The sequence below is a fragment of the Stegodyphus dumicola genome, chromosome 4 (genome assembly GCF_044657685.1).
Source record: "Stegodyphus dumicola isolate Sdum_Otavi_A_Nest chromosome 4, ASM4465768v1".
Taxonomy (NCBI): Eukaryota; Metazoa; Arthropoda; class Arachnida; order Araneae; family Eresidae; genus Stegodyphus; species Stegodyphus dumicola.
In genome coordinates, this window is record NC_140771.1 from 74,776,253 (window position 1) to 74,795,560 (window position 19,308).

The window sequence follows — 19,308 nt, forward strand, 5'->3', positions numbered from 1 at the left end:
GTGTTTTCGTGGTTTTCCCCATGTGTGACGTGTATACGAGCCAGTTTCCCTTAAAAAGTCCTCCACGAAGGCATCCCTCCCTTAATGCAGATAGCCCTCGAGTGCTTTGCCGTAATTTAATAAGCCAAACGAAGTCTGAGAAAAACTAATCATTATTAATAGGAAGAGTTATAGGTATTTTTTCCTCTTTAAAGCGGTCTTTAATGGTATAATCGGAAGCCCGCCCGCCTAGAAATCATGAGGTTAGGAGTTCGAAACTCGGCGAGGGCAACGTATATTTTCCCTGCCTATTGGCGCCTGAAGTAAAATGTGGTAGCCTATAATATGTCACTATCAGGATTTAGCAACTGATCCTTACCTTCCTTGTCGCCCTAGAAGTGGGGGAGAATGCAAGGAATTTTCTCCTTTATTACCGCAATGGAAAATTTGGCTAGGGTATTGCACCTTTTTCATATTCTGGCTAGGCAGAAGAGTACCAGGGGGAGCAGAACAGCCAAGCCACTGATTAAGAGGAGAGGCCTCCGAAGAACCTTAAGTTTTTAAGTATATATTAAAAAAAAATGAAGCTAAAATGTGGTCTGTATTGGGAGAATCAATCCCTAACTCATAATTGGCACTAAAGATATCTTTGGGACGGTGTATGTTTCAGTTGCTCCATGCTAGAGAAGCTTTTTGAAGTTGAAGTGGATTAAAAGCTATCTTCGATCAACAAGGTGCCAAGATTTAATGGCTTGTCAGTCTTTTTGCATTGAACATCCGGTAGCTAAACATGTTAATGAATTTTTGACAAAACTATAAACAAACTTTCGTAAGTCAAAATTCACTAAAAACAGTTATAGCTTTTTTATTTTTAGAAAAGTTAACAATATTTTTTAAATCATCAAAAATAGCTGATTAATAAGCATTTTTAAATATAAATTTGTTTTCTAAATGTAATTTTTCCCCTTAATCTTAAGACTTGCTTTTCAAATCAATTCAAATATTTAATTTTAATTAAATAAATGTTAATTTTATATTTGTGTTGACATTTTGTATGGTGATCATTCCGATATAGGGTGACCAAGTGAGATTTCCATCCTGAGCATCGATAATTAAGTCTTGCACTGCAGATAGAATTTTGCATATTTGCCCTATTTCTTACTTTGACAAATGTAATGATTTTACAAAATTACATGTTCTATTTGTACAACTTTTCCATCCTTAGATCAGTCAATATACTAAGCATAAAACCTATTTCAAACATTCTGCGTGTGTGTATTTATGTTTTATTTAAGCTAATAGAAAATATTTAATAATGGAAATTTCCTTCATCCAGAGTCAGTTTACAATTCATAAAAGATAATAAGATTAATACCAGTAATAATGTATAAATAATGTAAATAATGAGTAAAATGCATAATATATTTTAATAAATGAAGCTGGAAATTGCAGATGTGTGAATCTTGAAATAAATACTGATAACCAAAAAAACAGAATAGAAATTTGTGCTTATTTGAAAAGTGAATAATACAGGCAAAGTTAAAATAAAAATAAACATTATCAATGAACAGTAACATTACTTATACTACATTAAGGGGAAGCAAATGTGTATATGTAAATGTGTGCATTAGTGGTATTTATGACTTTACACTGAAATTCTGATTCCCCCATGAGGGGGGGGATCAGAATTTTTTTTAATAGGTAAAGAAGCTAATGGGATAAATGAAACTAAGGGAATTATTGATATGTTGTCCTCTATTAAAGACATATGTGTTATTTTGTTCCATTGGCTAATTCATTTTCACATTGGACTTGTAATTGAATTTTAAATTAAGAATGAATCTGTGTGCTTTTTCAGGGAAGGGAAGTTATGCTTTATAAAATTATAAGTATGCAATATTTACAATTAAACAGAAAATGAGAGGTGTATGAAAAAATTACAAGAAAAAAAGGGAATTTTAAATTTTTTGACAGGATGAAATTTAAAATGCTTATCAGTCATGGTTAATAAAACTTAGCTGAATATTAAATATATGTATCAAATTTATTGAGAATAAAAATTGAAGCTAACAGAATGATAATAATAAATTAAAAAATTTATTTACATGCATACAATTTTATGTTAAATATACAGAAAATTTTCATACGAGAATACAAGAATAAAGAATTGTTTTATTAAAGAGTCTTGAAATAACTGTAGCTTTTTCTTTCACTTTTGAATTCAATAACTCTTAAAATTATAGTGATATTTATAAAAGCATAATAAAAATAATTTGATTAAACATTCCTTTTACATATTAGGCCAATTAATATTACATATTACAGCTCATGAAATGTTTCTGGTATGGAAAAAAGGATCCTTCTAAAAAATTTTCTTTACATATATATAACTAAAAATGTATCAGTTCATTTTTTCTATAATTATGTTTTATGAAAATATTCTTAAACTATTGAAAAGAATGAAATTTCCTTCATTTTCAAATGATTATGAGATGGATTTTAATGTAATGCTGATAAAGAAGATATTTTTAACATTAAAACAGAAAAATCTAAAATAGCTAAAACATATACACCTTGGATAAAAATTTGCGAGGAAAAAATTATAAATATTAATGAAAATAAAATTTTCATAGCACATAATTTTAGCATTTTAGTAAAAAATTATAAAAATTGCATCATTATACTTTACATACAGCCACTTTACTGAGATATTTATTTCAATATTAAATATATAAATTTCATGTTTCATTTCCTATTTATCTATTTCACTATCTTCTAATTTGACAAATTTTGTCTCAAATCTCAGATAATGCATTAATTCTAGATTCAGCAGCAATTACTTTCACAAAACATATATGAAATTAACAAGATGCTATTAATTTTGCACGAAGGCTTTCCATATAAAATTAACTTCTCAGATTTTCTACATTTATATAGTTCTATATAAAAAGAGCATTTATTTTGGAACATAATGACCAATATGAAGTAATAATACATAATTTATAATTTTAATAGTCACAGCATACTGAGATATTACATTTGGCTCATTGTAGAACCATAGCCTGCATACCCAGCAATGCAATCATTACCATCCAATGATACAATCATTTTGCTTATCATATGATAAGCTTGCTTTAAATTGATTTCATTAAAGGGTAAAATAGAACACCTGCCATAGCTTTTGAGTTTATTGCCATATAACTTTATCGCACTAAGCACAGCAACTGAAAAATTGGTCACAAGATTTGTGGCTTAATTGTCTGATTTTCCGAGATTTAGGTATTAAGTTTTTATTTTGACTGACATTCCTCTTTGGAATGTCACTGGGTTTGCTTGATGCAGCTACTTGCCCTGAAGATGGTTAGCTTGGCTGTTCACAGCTTTAATGAAGCTTGCCGCAGGGTGGTGAATTCTACTGCATAACTAAGCAAATAGCTCCTTCACATTTACAAGTCTGCTGCTTCTGCACACCTAATCAGCTGGAAGGGATAAAAATTATAAACATAAATAATTACAAAATCGATTCACAATAAATTTTATATTTTAGTTAATTTATTTATTGAATAAAATAAATGTGAAAGTAATTAGAAAGCAGCACTGAATTAAAATATTAGTAATACTCATAGTGTAACAACGCTGATACTGCAAATGCTAAATTAAACGAGTATTGGGACTTTAAAGCATTAGAAATGAGTGAGTGTTGCATACAAAGGTTAGCATTTTGGATGCATAAATTCATGTCACACATAGAGAAAATTATGAAAACTTCCATGCAGCCAGTCTATTTGGCAGGATACACAAGTAATAAACATGTTTAATAATGAAACATAATAAAAATATTAATAATTAATGAGGGAAAATTTATAGTTTTGTTCTTTTTATTTAAGTTAATATTTCTATTGTGAAAACTATTCACTTTCTCTTTGCCAGTACTAAACATTAATTCTGAATTATAATAAATTTTCTAACTGCTCTGTTATTCATTCACAATAGTAATGGCTTGAGTTAATTTCTTCTGCGTTTATTTCATTTATAACCTCCCAAAGTTTTTCAACTACATTTTATCCTATAGTTCTAATCTGAGGTAATGTGCTGCAAATATCAAATGTTAAACTGTCATAATAATAATACTATAGACAACTGAAGTTAACAAGCACATATTGTAAAGCTTCAATCATATGCAGAAGTGATTTATATGCAAGTACAGTCAAAAGTCGTTAATTCGGACTCGTCGGGACTTCGGCGATTCCGGATTATCGATTTTTCCGGATTATAGATCATCAGTTTAAATCTGGTAAGATGGCATGCAGAAATTACAAAATTAAAAATATGAAACCATAATTTATGAAATAAAGAACAATTATGATCTAAAGGGTATCAAAATTTACAAAAAGAAAAAGCTTAATATTTATTTGTTTACTTTATTAAACATTTATTTCAATGTAAGTTGCTTCGTTTCATGTGATAACACTTTCTCTTTAATTCTATTAAACAGACATAATTTCTCGTTTAGTTACAAAGTTCCGCTGTTCAAGTCCTATAATTGCTGTGTTGAGAATACCGACTAATTTGTCAATGGAAATGTTTTCGTTTTCAATAACCTCTGGGTCACTTTCTTCACTATCGAAAGCGAATTATAATGACGAGGAACTTGATTTAAATCATATCAAAGACGGAGTACATAGACATGAAATACTATACTTAGTAAAGCCAAATAAAATAAAAACATCTGCCCTGAAGATAAGGATAGTGCTGACAGATCAACTTCCAATACACGGCGTGAAACTGATAAACAGATTTCGAATTTCAGAACATACTTTCGCTTTGTAGATATAAATTACATATTAGTAAATATATATCGGAAATTCTATTTGACATAATCGAAAGTTCAAGCTTACTTTTATGAAATTGTTCTAAAAGTCTGCAAAAAATAATAAGCAGGATCCAATTCAAAGATTAAGGAGCAACGCAATGTGCAACATTAACTGAATCAGATAATTTTAGCTTAGCTTATACCTCCGTTACGCATTAAACGCGCATGTGCACAAACATATTCGCAGCCGTAAAGGTCTTACGCGCACTCTTAAACACCTGTGCGCATGCGTGAACGCAACGCATGCGCAGAAAGTTTGTAGCTTTGAGGTCCGGATTATAGATCATTCCGGATTATGGGTGTCCGAATTAACGACTTTTGACTGTATATCTTTATCATTTGGCCAATTTGAATTCAACAAAATAATCTAATTTTCATAACTTTCTCAATTTTTATTGTCTGCAGATAATCAAAACCATTTTTAAAGAGGGACTACTGCACATTATTGTTAAGAAATATATCACATTGACATTCTTCAGCTTTATTACTTTTTAACTTTAACAAATTAATATTTAAGTACTAAAAATTAAATATAACACAGTTATAGCTCTGAAGCTATGTGACAGATGCGACGAGCGAAAGCTCTGAAGTCAGATTCCAATCAGTCTGGGTCGTTTGCATATAAAACAATACATGTGAATTCTAGTTAAATAGAACCAATGACTAAAAAGCACTTGTTTTAAAAAATACATAATAAAAATGTATTTTTCATATTACATATCAATACAAAATAGCATATTAAAATAAAGTCGTAGCTGCCCGGATGGTATAGTGATTAGGGAAGCCTGAGTACAATACTGAGGGACCCGGGTTCGAATAACGAACAAGGCATGGATGTAAATTATCTGTCCCTTCATAGGAGGCAAAGGTGGCCTGCCTATTAGGTGCCTCCATAATAGATCACCATATCTGATTTTAGGAGTGGCCAATGCCGGCATAGGCAAGCACCCACCATTGGAAACAAAAAGTACATGTGCAAGAAATGGAGTTATTCTGATGCTAATGGTTTCATAAAATTAATTATTCTTTTCTGATAACTCGATTCATAATTATAATGTGGGGAAAAAAGAAGAAATATAGAATATCAAATCCCATTTACTTTCCTGAACCAAAGTATGAAAGTAACAGCACAGTGTATAAAAATGTTGAACAACTGCATCGTCTGTTAACACAGTTATAACTGAAGTACTGTTTTGAAGAAGGGTATGGAGTTTTATGGCAATTAGCATATACTTTGATGCTTCTTATTTCATTAAAGCTAATTCTTATATATAGGCATAGTAATGTTTTGTTCATCAGCATTTTATGAATTATTGACAATTTCAAAACAACAAGTATAAATATGCAAAATAAAATAAGGAGCTGTACGACTTAAAGCTCATATAAATTGGAATACCTTATGTTGGAGCATTGCTGAACTCATACTTAAAACAGAATAAAATGATAAATGAAAATCAAAACACTACTATATATGCACTGTATGTTACTTCCTTATTAAAGCAGACAGTCTGGATATATTTAAAAGTTACAAGTTACAAATTTGGTGATTCAATCAGCTTATTTTGTTATGGTGTCTTTATTAAACAATAATCAAATGTCACCTATGGATATTCTAATATATTTTAAGAACATTAGGCTTAAATAAAAAGTTAAACTTTACCTTTCTGGATTTTGGAAAGCCTAACAGATTTCAGTTCACAAAAGTCCCATTTATTGCTATTACAGGCCACACATCGAGCAAAAGCTTTCATTGAAGGGCAGTTCAACCTGAAAAAAGAAATTAAATCACCATTTAAAATTTCATGATCAGGGTAACAATACAAAGGTTTAGCACTTGGCTTATAAATAATCCTGCTCTTTCAGAAAAATTCAATTGCCATGACAATAGATTTAGGTTGGTAACAATTAGGACAATAGATTTAGGTAATTGTAAAAAAATGTTATGCCCTTTCCAGGAAAAACATGAGCACACATATTTACCATATAACATATTCCTCGAAGTATAACACAATGGCTTCAAATCACATTAATTAGAAAGTTTGATTTTATTTCTACTTTAACCAGGTTGCCTTCATGGCCATATGACATACAATATATTCTTTAAAATAAAGACTAATGTAACAGATTCAAATAACAAATTTAAAAGTTTTGCCCCATAAGTGAAAACATAACTTTGTGAAATAAATCTTGCATCCAATTTAAGGCCATGAGAACTGATGTTTGACAAATACTAAAGAAAGTTTATTTATATTTTTGATGCATTAGACATGAACCTGATTTAATCAAAAAAACTTTAATATGGGGGATAGGTTGGAATAGCTTTAACTTCTTTGATAAGCTGAAGCATGTTTAGAACAAAATGTTTTTATGACAAGTAAATTTCCATCATTTGCAAATCATTATATTATTAGAAAATACATTTTAATGAGATACTAACAACTATGACATTTTATGCATAAAAAGAGTAAAAATTAAGCCAGTTATCATTTGGCTTTGTGGTGTCATCGAAGCTTTGCTTCTTCTCCCAGCATAAATTCTTTGGTGGTACACTACTATACTGTCAACAATATTGTTTTCATATTAGTTCCACAACAGTAAATTAACATGTTCCAGTTCAGAGTTTGAATGCATCTGAAATGTTTTGTGCACAGTTTGAATTTAAGAAAAATCTCTTTCTTTCAGACTTATATTTTCAGCTTAATATTCTAATGATTTACTTTTTTTGAAATCGTATACTACAGCTATATCCATTTGACTTTGAAGGGAAGATTAATAATTTTTATCTTCTTATATCCTACCCATATATCTTTCTTTCTAAGTAGCTATGTGCAGAGTTAAAAAATGTATAGACATATAAAAATAATAAGGATAGCTTAATTATTTTTATTGAGAAAAATTAAATGTGCATAGCTATATATGTAAGAATACATAATTAAATTAGTCCAAATCATATTTAATGCATCTCCATATCTATTTTAATATTTTCATTTAATATGTATTTAAATGCACTAATCATTTTATCATTAGAATTCTAGTAAAAGTAAGAAAAAAGCTATAATAAATTAAATCTGTTGTTGTTGGTATCATTTTAACTTTGCCCAGTTTGTCTTCATGGCAATAGCAATATTTATAACATATATAATACCTAAAAAAGGAACATTTTGTTATGTTAATAATAATAATTTGCTGCATTTTTTAACTCCCCAAACCCCATAAACGTTTTGCGAAAATATAAAAAACTTTATTTTCTTTTACCGTAATAATCCGTAATGTTCGTTGCGAAAATATAAAAAACTTTATTTTCTTTTACCGTAATGTTCGAAAAATAAACCCCATAAACGTTTTGAGAAAATATGAAATAATAATGATTTGCGACTTTCAAACTTTATTTTCTCTTACCGTAATGTTCGAAAAGTAAACAGAAAATTTCCCTTTTCCTCCTTCAGGAAAATTCCCTATGTGGGTTGCAACAATTATCAGGGTTACCATATTCTGGCGCACGTACGCTCACTTCCGATGTAAACAAATCCGCAATTTCGCCAAGTGCCGGTTATGGAAACATCCCCCGTAATCAATTATCAGGATTACTAAATGTATTAAGAATTTCTATACATGCTTGTGCAGTGTGAATGCATGTTCGTGTAATGAAGTTTGATTTTCATGAACGAAAAAGAAATACAATCTCCGAATAAGTACTTTTTTGTTTTCCAGTTCCTGTGTTTAGCTGTAAAAGTAAATTCACTTCAAGTATGTGTCTGTGCAATTTTGACGATGTAAATGCTGAAATGTATGTATAGTAAAATTTCAACAAAAAAAATATCCGGAAAGCTCTTGAAATTTTGGATAGCCGAGCATATAAAAAATGAAATATTGTAATAAGTGAATGGAAGAATAAACTACTAGTCTAAAATCAGAAAAACAGTTCATCTTATTTGTATCAACTTGACTATCAAAAGCCAATATTTAATATTATGCACGATTTTGAAAAAAATGTATGCTGCTGATCTTTGGAATATGATAACGGGTGATTTTTACAATTGTTGTTATGTGGATTAAGACTGCAAGTTGAGACTTTAAATATGAACAATAGTAATCTGAAAATTTGAAGTAGTAATTTTATATCCAACAATCTCTGCCAAATAACTTCTGTTTTAAGTAATTAAAAAATATATTTTTAACCACTTATTTTTAATTTTATAAAGTACATTCTATAATTTAAATTTTATTTACTTTCATCTATTTTTAATGTTTGCCATTATAAATTTCATACTAGTATGTACTTTTTTAAGATTTCATAGTTGCTAATTAAACTTCCTTTACAATTTATTTAGTTATTGTATACATGCATTTATATTTTATGTAAGAAAGGGATTTATGTGCAACAGATATACAGTGAAAATCATTTAACACAAAACTGAAGGGACTGAAATATTTTTTCGTGTTAAAGAATATTGAAAAGAAAAAAGCATATATTCAACAAAATTAAGCTTATTAGAGTACATTTTATTTACATAGATATGTATATATGCATGTATTTAATAAAAACCAATGAAACAAAAATATCCACAAGAACTTAATGGAATTTAATACAAAATTTTCAAGTTTTTGAAAAACAAAACATTTATTGAGTTTTGGGAAAATAATCTGATACTTTTCTTTGCATTGTCTTTTTTAGCATCAAATTGTTCAATGTCAAACATTTTGTTATTCATTTCACCATTGGAATGTGGGTCTAAATCTTATTTGTATCAACTTGACTATCAAAAGCCAATATTTAATATTATGCACGATTTTGAAAAAAATGTATGCTGCTGATCTTTGGAATATGATAACGGGTGATTTTTACAATTGTTGTTATGTGGATTAAGACTGCAAGTTGAGACTTTAAATATGAACAATAGTAATCTGAAAATTTGAAGTAGTAATTTTATATCCAACAATCTCTGCCAAACAATCTCTGTAATTTTATATCCAACAATCTCTGCCTGTCCATACTTTTTATAATATTCCTCATTTCGGATGACGTGAGAACAAGAACTGCATTCATTTTATTTTCGTCATCAGAATCTGTATCAATGATATCTTTTTAGCTTTGAACAAATTCCAAAATAACTTTGTCTGCCATAATTGTGGCTGTACACACATTATCATAAACTACTGCAACGAATTCTTCCGATAGTACAGTAGGACAGTTCATTAATACAGAAACTTTCTCAAACACTTCATTAAGTGTCAGCTCAGTTTCAATATCCTACTTCTCCATTTCTTTTGGCGCCGAAGAATCTGATACTTTTGAGAATCGTGTGTAATGAAAATAATTTTCATTCATCCTTGGAGTCGCTGAATTCTATGCAGTGCAACATATGAGCCAAACTCACTAATTTTTACTCACACTGCCATGTACTCATCACTGAATTCCAAAGCTAACTGATGAGAGATGAGATGTTTGTGTGGCGTTTGTAGACGTGGAAGGCGAAAGTACCGTAGATAAACAAAACTGGCTCGTGTCACAGGCTATTCCGAGGGTATTTCAAAGCCAAATTAGCCTCTTTACTACGAAACATGTGAAACCGCCTCTCTTTCATTTCACACCCCGCTTAAATCTCGCCAGCGATGCCAGTGTTTTCTGTATTTTGTTCATTTCCAGAAAGGATATCTTTTCGTGTTAAGAAAAACAACATGCATGAAAATACATAGTAGTTTGTCGGGAGCGTTGCATTATTTTGTGTTAACCGATATTCCACGTTAAAGGTATTCCACTGTATACAGATGTGTTTGGACTATGTATATACAAATAATTTTTTAAAAGGAAAATTTATAATCCTTCCAAAATTTTTGTGCATTATGCTGCTAAAAATTGATCAGTAAATATATAAAGAAGAACCAATTTTTCAGAAAGAATAAAAATTGAAATTCAAATTAACTTGATAAAATCCTGTTTAGACTAGTTAAATTGGAAGATATTTTTAATGATTTTACTTTCCCCTCCCATTTTCCTTTGCTACTGCTGTTTGAATAAGAGGTTCTAGTAAAGTTTTGTGTTAAAATTATTTTGAACTTTCAAAGATTTTCCACTGCAGGATTTTAATTTTTTCTACATTTTTAAGGGCATGTTTTCTTTCTTTCTTTTTCGATTCTTTTTAAACTAGAAAAATATTTTTAAATCGAAAGATATTTTCAATGATTTTCCTTCGCTTTGAGGAGGACTAGAATTTTTTGGTGAACTATTAAGATAAAAAATATATTGAAATGGTTCATCAGCTGATTCTGGATACAGAAAAGCAAGGATTTTGTTTTAGAAGGGGAAATGTAATTAAATTCAACATACCTCCTCTTGACGATATTATGTTAAAGTTGGTTGGAAATCCTCACCTTTTTCTTTTATACTACTTTTTTGGTTTTTCTTGTGATGATTTATTTTAATATGTTGACTGCCGTGGGGGTCACCGGTGACCTGCACTCGACTTGGCAACAGCGCCGTGGGTGCCACTCGCAACGCGACCAATAGTAAAATACATAATCAGAATAAATATTGATACTGATAAATTTTTAAATAGTACCATTGTTACTATTACGGTTTGAAGAGTAATAAATCATAAAAATTTAAATTATAAATCACAAAAATGGTCTACAGATGTTTGGAGGAACATAATGTTATTATATAACATTATGTTCTGTAGATAATATTTCAACATAATATATATTGCATAATAAAAATTTCAAGTTGGCGTCATGCACAAATCACGTAAAATGCACGCGCCAGTCAACGTGTTAATTTTTACATTTTAAATTATTCTTGTTAATTTTTACATTTTAAATTATTTTACATTTTAAATTAATTTTTACATTTTAAATTATTTATAGGATTTTATGAAGATCATTTGAACTTCAATTTTTTAGTCTTTGTGAAAAGTTGTTTTCTAAATTTCTGTACATACTATATATAAGAACTCCTACACTTCTAGAAAAAACTAATTTATATATTTATTTATCCCAAATTTTCATTTTGAAACATTTTAGTACATGCTTTTCCTCAATATTTTAAAAGTTGATTTTTTGTTGAACTGAAATATGTAATATGGAAAAATTCTATCAAAAAACATAACTCAGAATCAAAACAGGAGATAAATAGAGATCATAATAATGTGGGGTATTTGATTCTCTTCCCCTAATTGTCATTTGAAACATTTTAGCGTGTTTTTCCATTCAGCTGAAACAGTAAAAATATAGAAAAATTCCCACAGAAACATAATTCGACTGAGAAACAAAACAGGCAAAAAAAATGGGTTGGCATCAGGAAACTGATTGGTTTAAAACAGAGCTTCTTAAACTTTTTTACAGTCGTGACCCTTTTTTATCATAGATTTTTTCCACGACCCCAAAATATTTATGAAAATTTTGTGCGACCCCATAAGCATTGCGAAAATCTGACACACGCGCGAGTGAAACTCAATTTTTTCACTTGTATTGTAAGATAGTATTGCAGTTTTAGGTCATTATCTTTAATTTCTTATTTTAAGAATGTGAAAATTTTAATTAACAGACGAAATAACAGTGTCACGTGCAATGTAAAATGAACATCTATATTATAAACAGAATACGTTGAAACATTTTTGTTTTTCTCTTTGTCTGTATTGTCTTATCTTTATCTATTTTCAGATACATTGTGTAAAAATATTGGATAATTGTAAAATTATTATATTAAGTTTAAGAAATACCAAAACTACTAAAATTTTTTGCGACCCCCTGCTGTAGATGGGGGTTGCGATCTACAGTTTAAGAAAGTCTGGTCTAAAATAACGTTGCAATATTTGATTTTGTTGGAACATTGGATAACTGAAGCCACAACCAGTGCAGTTATGGCAGGTGTGCAAATTTTGGAATTTACAGAAATATAAAGTAACAAAATTTTTGGAATTAAAGAGTGAAAAGTTTTTAGAATTTAAGACCCACAGAGATTGAATAGCATAACAAAATGTACCTGCTGAAGCTAGGACTCCAGTGCATGGTTATATTCTTATAAGGAGTTATGCCTGAATGCAAAGATGCATTTTGAGTCATCATCACTAGGTCATCAGCCTACACAGCATTGTGTGATACATCATTCATGTAAATAAGAAATAAAATTGACTGCACTTTAGTTAAATAACCTAACTCATTCCTTGTAAGTATTATGCAAGAGTATTGTAATTGTTGAATAAGAATACAACACTTGCTTTCTGTTCATCTGAAATGGGATAGATATTCTAGCAGTTATTCCAGCAGAAGTTTGAAGGAATGGATTATTCTATATTTAGTTAGATAATCAAAATACACAAGCTATGAACATAACATATTAAACCGCAATTCACATTGGACAGCCAATGTTTATCAATTTTCACATAAGTCGTACTTTCCCATAAATTTGAAAATACTCTATTGCATGATGTTCTATTGAAGACAAGCCTGATTTTTTTTTTTTTTTTTTTCAAAATGCAATTGATAACTTGTTTTTTTTACAAAATTTTAAACTGGGATTCATAAACAAATTTGTGGGGGGTCACCAAATTCAAAGAAATTTATTTGACAATAAAAGATATACGGAATTTGAAGAGAATTTTGGATTTTTTTAACATTTGCCAGGAATTTTAAATTAAACATTTCCATATTTGAATTCTGATTTTATTGCTTTCCACTTGATTTATGTGTTATGTTTGATGATTTCCAAACAGCTCGAATCAAATTTCAAAGCAACTGCATACGCGCAGCTAAGATTTAGTTTTTTCGGCTATCTTAGTAGTATCTTGCATGCAATTTGTAATTGCAATACGCATCATTTATAAACTATGTTTCTTATTTCTAATCAAATTTGTTGTCACGTAAGCACATAACATTTCCAAAGCATTAGAAAATTCAGTAGTGTCTCAAAGGATAATAAAAACAATTTTGTTTTCGTTGCAGTTTTGTTCATGATGGTTAAATGGCCCAAAATCTCTTGTAAGAGAAATGGGATGGATGCACCAACATCAAATAAACTTAGAGAAAAACTATTAATGAAAATGCAAACAAAAATGTAACCATTGGCTCTCTTTCTACTTCTAAAAAAAAAAATTGAGTAAATATCAAGAAGAGTTTATTTTATACTGTTTTACATGTTGCATTATCGATGGAAAGAGAATAACCATTGTGTGTTAAATGCAGTGAAAACTTGGCACATGGAAAGCATGAAACCGGCGAAATTAAAAATACATTTAGAAACGGTACTTTTCCAGTTTTGCCACCGCAAACAAAAAAGTTGCCAACAATGATACTACTGATGCCAAATGGAATATCTTCGCTGCCAACGTTTTACGCCTCATTTTCGAAACAAGTCGCAGCCATTTCTTATCAGATTGTTTCTTTCAATACTGGCATACAACTACATAGAATTTTTACAAGATAATTAAAATTTATGCCCCGAGACCATTCGCTGTAATTAAGACAATTAGACTGCAATAACACCACTCACCCAAAGGCAAAATCAAGGGTTAAATTCATCAATTCTAATGAGAATGCAGTAGCGAAGTAAAGCACTGCGGTTTTACATAATTTCTGAGTAAGCTATTTGTACGAATTGAAATAATTCTTGCATTTAAACTTGTATTCCAAATTAAGATTTAACTTGAAATTAATGTAGATAATTACTGAGAGAATTAGATTTTTTTAGCGTAGTTCACGTGGTGTTACACGATATGAACCGGCGAATCAGGATGTTGAACCATGAAAACATAGTAAATTCTTAATGTCTTTTTACAAATTTATTATCTTTATTTATTGACTTTTTACAAAATTTTAAAAGATATTAAAATGTTTGTGCCTTCAAAATAAAAAATTCTTAGAACTAACATTTGTTAACATTTTTTACGTGTATATTGTATGTTGTCGTCAACAAAGTCTGCTTAGCAAGATTTGCGCCAGTGAAACTGAAAAGTACCTCAGAAATTAAACATAAAGAATAAGTAAATAAATCTGAAGAATTTTTTTAAGGAATGAGCTGAGAGCATGAAAAATTAAAATGTATTTTTGAAAAAATATACAACAGTTCCTGAGAAGGATTTACAGGCATCCTTAAAAATTTCATATTTAATTACAAAAAATTTAAAACCTCATATAATTGGAGAATCGCTCATTCTTCCTTCAGCAATTAAAATGACATCATTTATGCATGCAGAAAAATATAGTAACGATTTAAAAACAATAGCATTAAAAAAAGGTACTGTTTCTCACAAAATTTTTGTCATATCAGACACTATAGAATACAAAATCCAGTCTTTACTATAAAACTTGATGAAACTACCGACATTACTAAAATGTTTTAATTCATCGTTTATATGAGATATGTTTTTGAAAACGATGCAGTAGAATATTTTTTATGTTGTAATATTTGGGAAGGAAAAGCAACTGGTGAGAAAATATTTGAAATTATTAACAGACATTTTAAAACAAATAATCTTACCTAGACACATTGCATCGCAGTTTGTACTAATGTAAGCTTTTAAAACTAAGCCAATAATTTGGCAAGGAGAATTTAAAAAAAAAAAAAAAAAAAAAAAAAAAAAAAAAACAGAAACATGCTTTTTTCACAATTTACTAAAGAAAATAATACAGATTTCTTGTTTAAAACAACATATGATAAAATTGACAGAAATGTTTTTGAAAAATTTCCAAATAAGGAATTAGGTTGGATCTGTGACCCATTTTGCCTTTGGTATTTTCAATTCCAATGTATCTCTAAATGAAAAAGAACTATTAATTCATATTTTAAGTGACGGAATACTGCGTGTTAAGTCTCTAACTTGCCAAAAATTTTAGTTGATTGGAAACTAATATGCCGATTTAAAAGGAATGAAAGTAAATTATTACGTTTCTTACATAAAATTGTACAGTAAACCTTTAGCTTATATTTAAAACTTCTAAATTGCTTATGTTATATAAGCATTGAAAGTGGATTTCTCACTGAAATAGAAATAATTTTGCTATTGAATTAACATGGAGAACTTTTTTATTGAAATATTTTTTCTCTGTGACATTAGTTGCATCTACTACAAAATAAAGATTAAAGAACTGTTTTTAAAACATTTTGAATTCGTTGTCATATTGATCTATGAAGCACTAGATTAGTGAGTTTTTATTACATTATTGACAAATATGGTTTTTAAACAATCAAAAAATTTTCAGTGGAGATAATTATTTGTCAAATATGAATGTGTTTTCAAAGAGGAAATAAATAATGAGTGATAAAAAGAAAATTCAGTTAGAACATTCACATCTCTAACAAAGTAATTTGCTTTCATTTAATCTTTATAATACAATATATTTTAAAATGATAAGGCAAAATCCAATGCGAAGGGTTATGCGAAGATTACGATAGTACCTAGAATATTCAGCATTTCGTATAATCCTATAACCAGATAATAATAATATTGAAATAAATTTTATCTGAATGAAGTTTTCTTATTACAGAAACAGTAAAATTATGCAATTACATAAACGAATACACTTTCAGACAATATACTTAAGACTGTTTACAAGCGCAAGCCAGAGTTCTGTTTATGTTACTTCTCGCCCTTCAACGCATGCTCAAGAATTACCATCCAGGCGAAACTAGTCGATTTATCCAAAGAATGCCTATGTATTCCAAAAAATTACGCGACGTTAAATACAGACTCATTCCGTGCTTTTCCCCATAATAACAGTTCAGTTGCGCCTGCGCAGAAATATGGGGTTACTTTAAATGTGTCATATTTGGCGCTTTATCTCGAAGAAAATACGTTTCAGTTATTTAAGAAAATGAGCAAAGCATTGCCGAGAGAATGAATGATCCGTATTAAGTTTATATAGCTTTTTTTTTAATTTACGTTATTTATTCTCATTTTTAGAGCCTTTAATCCAAAAAATTGTTTGAAAATTTCAGGCTGTTTATGTCATAGGACATAAAATTTCGTTTCGGAAAGAAAAATAGTTTAGAAAATTAACAAACTTTTGAAGATACTTATTATTAATTTATAGTAACCATTAATTAATAATAAGCATCTTCAAAAGTTTGTTAATTTTCTAATTTTAATTAATAAACTCATATGACAATAAAGTGAATTTTTTTAGAAAAGAATCGTTTGCCTAAAGAAAAAAAATTACTCATGTATTTATAGTAGTAAACTTGAGAAACTTTATTTTCAATCAAAATTTTATGTCAGTATGTATGTAACAGTAAACCAAACAGAAAACGTAAACTACATTCAGGAAGTCAATATGCATGATTTGTATGTATAAATCAAAATATATTATCTATATTTTGTATATATACATTTCTGAATGTGGTCCCGATAACAGAACAACTCTGATTTCTATAAACACTGGAAATGTAGAACTCAAATTTAATATTAATTTTCCTCAGTTGAGCTTTACATTACTCTAATTTTTTAAACACTCTGTTTAGTTTCAGTTCATGAAAAACTGTATTTTTCTGTACAATTAAGCTTTTGATTGTAGATAATTTTGTCATTTACTCTGATTCCCCCCCCCCTACAGACAAATAAATATAAGTAGCCACACATATTTCCATAAGATTTCATTCTTTATATTTATATATTGCATAACATCTGAAAGTACCAAGAATAAGCTATGTAAAGCAGAGTACTTTTTAAAAAATTTATAGTTTAAATTAAGGATTCCCAGGCTTTTTCTCCATTAAGCCTTTTATATTTTTCTCTATAATATATAGCATACAACATATCAATACAAATAATTGTGCATACATAGCTTAAGTATTATTGAAGTAGATTAAGAATATGCATAACAGATTTGGAAAAAAAATGATTTTTTAGATCTATGCTTTATTATTATTTTGAACTTTAGAGATATAAACAAGATGCAAAATAAACTTGCAAAAGATCCAAAATCATAGATTATAATTGCCCCAGAATTTGATTTTAACGAATGTAATGGCTGCACTTGATGTATTGAAATAATTTTTTTAATATTTGGCATAAAATTGCTTAATTCTTAAATCAGCTCGTTTAGAAATATTAAGCTTGTTTCTTGCTTTCCGTAGTAAGTTGTTGACTTAACTAAAGCTTCTTTCCAGTAAGTAAGAGGAAGAAATATTCTATAATATTGGTTTGGTAATGTCTATAATTTTGGGATATTTCTCTCTGATGATTTACCAAACTTAATGCACTCCTGTGTTTTGAATATAACTTGATTTATTTGTATAATAAGGTTTTATATCAGTGTACAATTACTTATCTTTTTTTATGAATCCTTTTTTTGACAGTCAGTGGAATCTTAATTGTGCTGATCAATTGTCACTGCGTATTTGGGTATCGAGTTGTTGGTTATCATAGAAACCCTTTAAAAATTTATCAAGCCAAATGACTTGGTGTAAAGTCTAACTAATAAAAATTATTTTAAAACATTTTTAATATTAGAATTAATTTTAAATTGCTAAAGGTTTGCATAATATCTCTTCATAAATCATTTTTATAAAAACCTTTTAGTAATTATTTTATGTAAGATCATATTGGATTGGATTATGGTAAAGCACTTAAAATTCCTATTGAGAATAAAAGTATTTGTGGAAGACTTTCTAAGTACAATGTAAAAAGGACAAAATTGAGTCAGCCTATTTATTTGCCAGAAATATAATTAATGCTGAACTACCAATATTTCAAAACTTTAACCATTCCACCATTTAAATTTACATCAGCAAATATTGCTAAAGATAAAATTTTAAATAATTGCCCAAGCTACTATACTTATCTCAGTATAAAATATGAAGAATGTATAATGAATTAAATTATTTACAAATCTGGATATTGTATTCCTCAAAGAATGAAACCAGTCTATACTGTTTATATGACAATTAATACTTATATATTTTTTAATTATATCCAAAGAATTCATTTTTTTCTGTGGGATATCCGTCAATGTTCTGAGGCAATATCAATATTGCATGGCACACTTAGATAAGAACTGAATTCAGTTTGGGCAATCCCTAGAATTAGAATTTGTGCCTTCTGGATTGATTTTTCATTCCTGAAATTATGTCCGATTCTTAATCCTATAATTACTGAATGACCTCTGGCATTAAATTCACAAGCCTGCAGTTTTTCTGTTATTGAATTTTCTTTGAATCTTCAATCTTACCTTCAGTTCTAGTATGGGCAGAGACTGTTGCAGTTACAGGATTTCTTCAATTAACAAATGATGTCAGATATTACTTTATTTCATATATTTTTACTTCTTTGTATGAAGTAAAGAAAGTACTGTAATCACAAAAAATGTCAGGTATTATATTTCAATAGAAATATCACTTTAGATAATTTTTTTTACATATGGACAGAATAAAGGATTTTTCTCCCCCAAAACAGAAGGGAATGTTTCATGACATCTGTATGCACATACATGTCTGGCATAACCAGAGTCATAGCTAGGGTTTT

The 19,308-nt window shown here is 29.0% G+C and overlaps 1 long non-coding RNA gene across 3 annotated transcripts; it reads right to left on the reverse strand.

Moving 5' to 3' along the window:
• Window positions 1-2,261: 2,261 nt before the first annotated feature.
• LOC146997579 (uncharacterized) lies at window positions 2,262-16,443 on the reverse strand. Of its 3 annotated transcripts, none has more exons than XR_015040693.1 (3): window positions 16,400-16,443; window positions 6,513-6,619; window positions 2,262-3,458 (listed from the first exon to the last, which is right to left on the reverse strand). It is a non-coding gene; the product is annotated as an uncharacterized LOC146997579 (long non-coding RNA). The 3 variants fall into 3 exon arrangements; XR_015040691.1 differs by lacking the exon at window positions 16,400-16,443 and adding an exon at window positions 8,252-8,296; XR_015040692.1 differs by lacking the exon at window positions 16,400-16,443 and adding an exon at window positions 7,290-7,557.
• Window positions 16,444-19,308: the final 2,865 nt, after the last annotated feature.